Genomic DNA, 9,067 nt, shown 5'->3' with positions numbered 1-9,067 from the left:
AATGAATGAAATTCCAGTGTTTATATACAACCTTCAAGCCATGTGGCACCGGCCAATGGACCCACTAAATGACCTGTCACTCTTTGATTAGTAGCCGGCCTACCGTCCTTTTAATTGATTATACGAGCATTATGAAGAACATAATACATATTTTCTCCTTAATTTAGCAAGCTTACCTAATATTAATGGACATAAATTACTATATAATATAAAAGTAGAAATGTAGAATATTAATTCTATGAACTTTTGATGTACATAACTTACGTTGATCCGTTGGAATATCCATGTCATCACTCATCACCAAAGTATGCTGCTATATTTTAAGTATGATAAAGTTGTAACTCTTATCCATAGTCTTAAATTAACTTGTAAATTGTTGTGGACTTGGTCAGTAGCAATTAAAGATGATGATGAAGAATCTCATCATTACGGTGGAGTGGTTTATCTCCAAGAATTATATATACGTGGCCAATAGCTGCTCAGGAAATTATGTTTATCTTATTAGTATGTGTTTAGTCTGCCCGTCATTAAAAAAAAATTGTATGTATGTAGACTGTAGTTATGTGAACGTGTGTATATTATAGTTTATACATTGTTGATGTGATGTTCAGGGTTTTTAGGACTAGTTTTTGTGTCGGGCTATAGGCTTCGAATTATTTAATGACATATATTTGAATCAAGTACGGATTACATTTCAAAATAAGCCAAATGCGAGATATAAATTATAAATTTAGATCCGGTATACCTCTTCCTACCGAAATCCAAATCTCTCTAGCTATTTGAAGTAGTTGCACGCTACTCATTTCTTTCCTGCGCATCAAGTCATAGTTGTTTGTATATTTTATTTTATAGGAAAAAAAAGAGTATTGAAGTTTAGTCATTAGATATAGTTTTTAGATATTGTTAGTTGAAGTAATTAATAGTATAAATAGATTAGTGTTGTAATGATTTTTATTAACAATTATCAATAATAAACATGTAATTTCTTAAATTATAAAAAAAATGTAATTTCTTATTTTGTCTCTTTGACTCTCCAGCCTATCTCCTATCCTACAATGGCAAACCTAGTTTGATCCTCCTTCCTTCTTCTCTAAATCCTCAAATTCAACAATACTTCCTTCCTTCCACTTCCCGAGTATACATTTTCCATTTTTCCTTTTATTTTGTATTAGATATGTTTTCAATTTTCTTATTTGAGTTGGGTCCACTTATTAAAAATAACACTCCATCCGTTCTCTATTGTTGTTCCTCTTTGAAATCGGAGAAGAAATCAACGCAACTCAAAAAATAGCCAAGATCCCACTATTTTAAATAATATTAAATCAACTAAAAATAAAGATTCTTACACTTTTGAGTTATTCTATGTTAGACGAGTTAAGTACGCAGGAGGGTACTGAACTTTGAAAAAAGTTTCAGTTAAGGTACTGAACTTTCAAAAGTTCCAGTTAGGGTACTCAAAATGGATGTCTGTTAACTTAAGGTACTAAACTTTGGTTTGTACCGTTATCAGCCCCAAAAATAAAAGAAAAATGTGACATGGCATTAATTAAAAAAAAAATGTGACATGACATTAATTATAAAATTCCACACTCTTTTCTCTCTCCTCTGATTCCTCACTCTCTTTTCTCTCTCCTCTGATTCCTCACCCTCTTTTTACTTTTTGCTACTTTTTCTTTTCTTAAGTTTCTCATATGATTATTAGAAAAGTGTTGCTCTAAATTTCAGCACGCATTATTCCTAAGGTTTGCTTGAATTTTTTTTTGCTATTATTCTTCCATTCTTTTAGAAAAAAAGTTTGAGTTGTTGTGGAATTATAAATATTTTCTTTGACTATTTGAGAACTTTTTTCTACTCAGATTTACCATTATCAAGGCAGATTTATACTAGTATTTTGTTTTTAGAATTTCAAGGCAAACTTCATTAATTATTTGTTCTGAAACCATCACAGATTAACTTACTCTGATCTTCTTAAAATTTTAGATTCATTCATTCATTTATCTCCCATTGTTCTATTTGCTTCAATTTCCTGGGTATTTCCTCATAATTGCTTGCTGATATATTTTTTTATTATTCTAAAACAATTTATACTCTTTATGTTTCAGAAAATTTGCTTCAAAGTAGGGCAAAATCATTAGCTTGTGCCTGTCATTGTCTGCTTGACAACCATGCTGCATTCTATCTAGCAATAAGCATGCACGCTCATTAAGATTTCTTACCAGCAATGTATAAACTAGAACAGAAGCTTTTGTAGTATCCAGGTTCATATTAAAATGAGTGTGGAATAATGGCATATTTCTTGTGGCATCTCATGTCTATTTGTCAAATATTAAATTCACGGTTTAGACATCAAAATAGATAATGGAGGATAAACAAAACGAAATTCACCATTGTGCGCGAAATCTATGTGTGCATTTAACTTTGCATATGCCCAATGAGTTAGCGTAGAAGACCTTTATTCAAACAAGTGAAAGCATCTTGATTTATCGTACTTTTGATCTGCAAGAATGCGAAGAATATTTTATTGATTAGCATAAGTTCTCCTTGCACTTGAGTCTTTTTTGTGCTTGATTATTGCGTAGTTACAAATTATAAGCTAAGAAAAAAGATTTTAGAGAATTTGCTTGCTAGTCTTCAGGTAGAAATGAACTTTTTACTTGTTCATCAAATAGGGGGGACATTGAATTAGAGAACATTGGGGATTCTCTTTTTTTTTTTTGAAAAGACATTGGGGATTCTCTGGCATCCTTGTAAAACCAATGAATCTTACTATTCTTCACCTACAATAGACACTCCTGGTACTCATGGTGAAATCTCGACGATCTTCATTTTATGATGAGTTTCAGGTTAACCAAATTGGTACTGTAACTGAATCCATTCAAGCTGCCTTGGACTCAAAAGCTGCTGGATGGGGTGTTATGGTCAGCCATCGCAGTGGTGAAACGGAGGAATTAGAGGAGAGAGAAAAGAGTTTGGAATTTTTATAATTAATGTCATGTCACCTTTTTCTGTTTAATTAATGCCATGTCATATTTTTCTTTTATTTTTGGGGCTGATAACGGTACAAACCAAAGTTTAGTACCTTAAGTTAACAGACATCCAATTTGAGTACCTTAACTGGAACTTTTGAAAGTTTAGTACCTTAACTGAAACTTTTCTCAAAGTTCAGTACCCTCCTGTGTACTTAACTCTATGTTAGACCATCAAAGATACAAAGTTTGAGGGGTAAAAGAGTAAAGTAATTGCAAACTAGTGTGAACTCATTTATTGCTCTTTGAGTTACTCCCTTTGTTCCAATTTAGTTGCTACATTTGCTTTATCACAGTTTACGAGATGCAACTTCAAACAACAATATCTTGAGTTACATATATGAAAAAATTACAAAAATTATATATTTTGAAAATACAAATTGGGACGAATCAAACAAGATCAACGTGACTATATATGCTTTTTCTTATGTATATGGAGTAAAAGATAGTCAAAGTTATGACGTGAATAGTGCCTACAGTCAAAATGTAGTAGCAACTAAATTGGGACGGAGGGAGTACTCTATGTTATACAACAACTTAGGCAAAAGTTTGAGGGGTTAAAAGGTAAACAATGATTAATAAATAGTGTGAATAGATTTATTGCAACATAAAACTAATGGAAAATTTAATTCATAAATAATTATACTCCTCCCGTCCCATAATATAGTGCATACACTAGTGGAAAAATGAAGAAGGGCTGCGCTGAAAAAGGCATGTAGGGCTGCGCTTTTTGACAGCAGCCCTTCACTTTTTTAAGTAGGGCTGCGCTTTTACCTAAAAAGCGCAGCTCTTCCTACCAAAAAAAAAATAAAAAAAAATAAAAATTTGACATTTTTTTACTCATAATCTCACATTTTCAGAAATTAAACAGAAGAGAAGAGAAACGAAACAAAAATGAAAATACTAAACCCAAAACCAAAAAAAAGAACGAAACGAAAATGAAAAAAATAAAGGAACAAAAACTAATATACAAAAGAGAATAAATTATTGATCTGGAAATACAAGAACATTAATCAAAACAAAGATGAAAATATAAGAACATTAATCAAAAACAAGAGAAGTATACAAGAACAATTAATCAAAACAAAGAGAAGTATACAAGAACATTAATCAAAACAAAGAGAAGTATACAAGAACATTATAGATCTGAAAATACAAGAACTACCTCCAAACATTAACCTAATAATGTTTATAAAACAAAACCCTAATACATAATTAAGGAAAAAAAAATCGGAAAAACTTAAAATGCCTATTTGGAGGCTTAAACGAACTCGGATGGCTTAAAAAGCCTAAACGTCATAGCATAGCGGTGAGTTTGACTCGTTGGCCCGTTCCGCTTCCGAAAAGATATCACAATAGGCAATCGGACTCCGTCGGCATGATTAGTGCAAATCATTTCAGAGTTTTTGTCGCAACGTTTCTGGGAGTTCTTGAGAGAGAAGAGAGGATGAGAGAGAAGGAGGAGAGGGAGGAGGGACGTGAGAGAAGGAGGAAAAGGAATAATGAGGGACGTGAGAGAGGAGATAGAATGAGGGATAATATATTTGACGAAGCCCGCTTAATATTTGAAGCCCGCTTAATATTTGAAGCCCGCGAACTTTTTTATTTCAAATTTTTGTAAGAAGGGTTGCGCTTTTCTTCAAAAGTGCAACCCTACATAGCAGAAGGGCTGCGCTTTTTTAAAAAGCGCAGCCCTTCACTTAGTAGGGCTGCGCTTTTAGGGAAAGCGCAGCCCTTCTTACCTACAGAAGGGCTGCGCTTTTCCTAAAAGCGCAGCCCTACTAAGTGAAGGGCTGCACTTTTTTAAAAAGCGCAACCCTTTCTGTTTTTTCCCCTAGTGATACTTCATTTTTGGTGGGTCAAACTTTAAAATCTCTGACCGAATATTCTAATTTGTATATATAAAAATATATATTCATGTGGGATCTTGTTAGATTCGTCTCAATGTGTAGTTTCATAATATCAACTTTTTATATTTTTTATTAATACGAAATTGAAGATATTGAAGGTCAAAGTTACGTCTAATTGGAGACCGTGTAAAAAAGAAATAAGCACTATATTATGGGACGGAGAGTATTATTTATGGAAAGATTGAAAATAGGAACAACATATTGAAATTTCTCAATGGGAAATATATGAACAACAAAAGAAAATGGAGTACTTTCCTTTCATATTTTGTTCTATTTTCTCTCTAATTGTTTCTAGTGACATCGTAAATAAATATCTTAGGATCCTCAACATATCTTTTTATCCATTTCCTATATATCTTAAGATTATGACATCTAAACTCGTAAAAAAAAATTCCAAAAACTCCCTATTTATTCGGCTCTAAATATTTCCAACCAATTATTTAGGAAATTGACCATCCATTTATTTTAGAAAATGGAGTGGACCCCAACTCCGCATACATAAACCAACTCTAGTTTAAATTGGAAAAAACTTTATCTACCCAGTGGGTCAATAACCCACTACTAATAGAAAATAATAAATAGTGAGATCCAACTCATTAATTTTAATAGTTTTTTAATACTCTATGTCTAGTGGGTTAACTACCCACTGGATAGATGTAGCGTTACCCATTTAAATTCAAGTTTGATGTAACTAAGGTCCATTCAAATCATTCTATTAAAATTCTATAACCAATAGAAATGAAAAATGTATCGGGGCACAAACTTAAGTGTAAAATATGCAAAATAATGGATCAACGGGTAAGCTGACAATGTTTAAACTTAAGTTTAAGGTTTGAGATTCTAATCACCGTGTTTGTTATTTTTGAGTTATCCGAATGAAGTGGAGTGAAATACATTGGATGAGGAAGACTGCCACTCGACATGTAGACTTTCAACGCGTCTTGCGCGTGGCCAACCACACGCGAAGTTACAGGGGTCCGCGCGTGCTACAGCCTGTCAGCCCGTCAGCTTATTTTCAAATGATCATATCTCCCTCGTTTTTCATCGGAATCGAGATTTTGACCAGGCGTTGGAAATTTATCGAGTCAAATTTTCATCTCCAACTTCAATCTTCCCAAAATATTAAGTGTATTGTGATATATGACCTTTTGAAGTTGACCCTTATGCACAAACACTTATGAACAAAATGAAGTTACTCTTATGAACAGATGGAGTTACTCTTATGACCAAATGGAGTTACTTGTATGATTATGTGGTTACTTTTAACAATAAAAGGGTGTCACTCCTATAAAAAAATGTGGTTACTCCTATAAGCAAATGCAGTTACTTTTGTGAACCTTTGGGGTTACTCGTATGATTAAATGAAGTTACTCGTATGATTAATTGAAGTTACTCGTATGATTGATTGAAGTTACTTGTATAAATAAATGAGTTTACTCGTATGATTAATTGAAGTTACTTGTATAAATTAATGAGGTTACTAGTATGAATTAATTGGGTTACTCATAAGATTAAATGAGGCTACTCATAGATTAAATGACATTACTAGTATGAATTAATTAGGTTACTCATATGATAGAAATAGGATTACTCATATAATAAAATGTGGTTACTTTTGTGAACAATTGGGGTTACTTGATCAAATAGGAGCATCGTATGATTAAATAAGGTTAATATTGTGAACTAACGAGGTTAATCATGTGAAAAAACGAGGTTACTTTTGTGAACAAATGAGGTTACTCATTTCAATAAATGAAGTTACTAATCAGTTTATTTTTATAAATGAATGAAGTTACTCGTTTGAATAAATGCAGTTACTTTTGTGAACCTCTGGGGTAACTCATAAAATTAAATGAGGTTACTCATTATTGCTAAGAAAACACATATGCTTTCTTAAAACCTGCGAATACAAATTCCAAGGGAGAAACGAGTGAGAGTTATGCGGAGTTCGCCATTGTTGAAGCTTCGAAAACAGTAAGAGGTGCATCATCGACAGAGTTCTACAACGTCGCCATTGTTGAAGCTTCGAAAGTGATTGAAGGAGAGAAGTTGAAGATGAAGATGAATAAGGAGAAAAGAGTGAAATTGTAGCACGTGAGAGAGAAAAGGGAGTAGCCATGGCGTGGTGTAACAGCCCGCTCTTCCGAGCTGCTAGCGAAACACACTCAACATCCATAAACAAGAATTAACTCTCAAATAAATTACTTCGCAGCGGAAAAATATCCTTAAATACACCAATATCTCCAATAATATTCTCAAATATCATATACAACGAAACATAAATAACTATTTTCAAATCAGCTATCTATATACAAACTCAATCCTAAATCTATGTCGACATCATAATCTTGCTTCACTTCCATTCTGGAGCTCTTGATACCAAACCTGCAAATTCAGAGAAGAAAATACAAAACAAATACAATTCCAAAATGAGTGGAAAACTCGTAACCTTTACTTCAGCCCGTTATAAATTTTATTTTCTCAAATCATTTTCATTTCATTACAACGCTGGCATAGCTCATTCTCTTAAACAATCAGTGGCAAGTACAGGCTTTGGACAAAGAACAAACACTGCCTCCAAGGTTCGTTATGGAGCCCAGCAATACTACCCCCAAGGTTCGTTATGGAGCGTAGCCGACCGTATCAGGTCAAAAAGTAACCATCCTCCACCCATACCTTGCCCACTTTCTATTTTCAGTTCATAAATTAAGCCAGCAAAACAGTTTTCGTATTCATATTCATCAAATAATATTTTCCAGAATCAACTCATAGCATCACATTCATAACTATGGCCATAGTACGAACTTAAGTATCAAAAACAGAATAAAGATCCACACACACATGGGTATGAGTAAATGATTTTACTGAACATAAAAGTTACCTTAAAGCAATTCAGATTCCACCAACATAATCTCCTTCATAATCCCGAATGGTTCTTCATTCCAAAATCATCCTCCAATAATAACCTCATAATAATAATAAGTATTAACAACCATTCTCCCTATAATTCGAATAAGGGTATTGACTTGTCTATACTTTCTAAACCTATTTCATGAAACAACTACAACCCTTATAGGCTAACTCTGATTTCCTATAAAATAACAACAATTCTTAACTTCTCTTAAAACTACGAAACTGATAAAATATACTTAGGCTAGTATCGTAAGCTAGAAATCAAATCAACCATAAATCAATCTAACAAACTTCATTAAGCAAATAAGAAACCAACAACCCTCCTTTTGAGAATAACAACAGTAATACTACTAACAACAACACAACCTACAACAATTCAACACTTCACCATAACCACCACACAACTCCACAACAACGACAACAATAACAACAGCACCGCAACAACAATAACAACAATAACTAACAACAACAGCCCAATAACAACAACAACAAACAACAATAATAACAACTTGGGCTTAAACAAAACTTAAAACCATAATTTCAAGGACAAAGAAAAAGGTAGTCATTACCTCTACTCTTGAAGCAGGGGAGACCACAACAAAGGGAGGGACTGGGCTCCATCAGCGGCGACAACGAGCACCACCAACAGCAAGGTGATGGACGCCCACGGTGGTGCCAACGACGCCACAAGGCAGCAGCAGCAGCACCGCTAAAAACAACAACAACGACCAAACAGAGGAGGAGAGAGAAACGAGACATCAACGGCGTCAAGAAGGGGAAAATCCGGCAAAGGAAAGACGCGACAACAGGTGAACCCCGACGAGCACCGGCAGCGCGACAACAGCATAGGTCCGGCCGTCTGTTCGTCGGTGGAGCACCGAGTACGACACGAGAGAGAGAAAATATTGGGGTTGGGGTTTCAGGTTTTCAGCTTTGGGAGATTAGGAAGAACAAAGGACACGGGAGAGAGAGAGAGAGAAGGTTTAAAGGGTTTGGGCTTTGTTTAACTAAAGCGACAAAGAAAATATTTGGGCAAGCATATCTAACCGACAACAAAAAGAAAAAGAAATGACTTTGGTTCTCTAATTTGCGAAACACCGCTCAACTAATTGCACAAACCAAAATAAAAAATAATAATAATCTCATAAAATTAAATAAATAAATACATTATAACAAGACAATATAGAAATAATACTCCACAACTCAAATAAAATAAGA

General features: G+C 33.9%; 1 long non-coding RNA gene across 1 annotated transcript; it reads right to left on the bottom strand.

The window, feature by feature from the left end:
• Nucleotides 1-7,107: 7,107 nt before the first annotated feature.
• On the bottom strand, nt 7,108-9,067 carry LOC125497606 (uncharacterized). The gene is made up of 2 exons (XR_007274576.2): nt 7,818-9,067; nt 7,108-7,321 (listed from the first exon to the last, which is right to left on the bottom strand). It is a non-coding gene; the product is annotated as an uncharacterized LOC125497606 (long non-coding RNA).

This window comes from Beta vulgaris, chromosome 5 (genome assembly GCF_026745355.1).
Source record: "Beta vulgaris subsp. vulgaris cultivar EL10 chromosome 5, EL10.2, whole genome shotgun sequence".
NCBI classification, from domain to species: domain Eukaryota; kingdom Viridiplantae; phylum Streptophyta; class Magnoliopsida; order Caryophyllales; family Amaranthaceae; genus Beta; species Beta vulgaris.
Note: the sequence above shows the minus strand (reverse complement) of the source record. Positions and strands in the feature narration are given on the sequence as shown.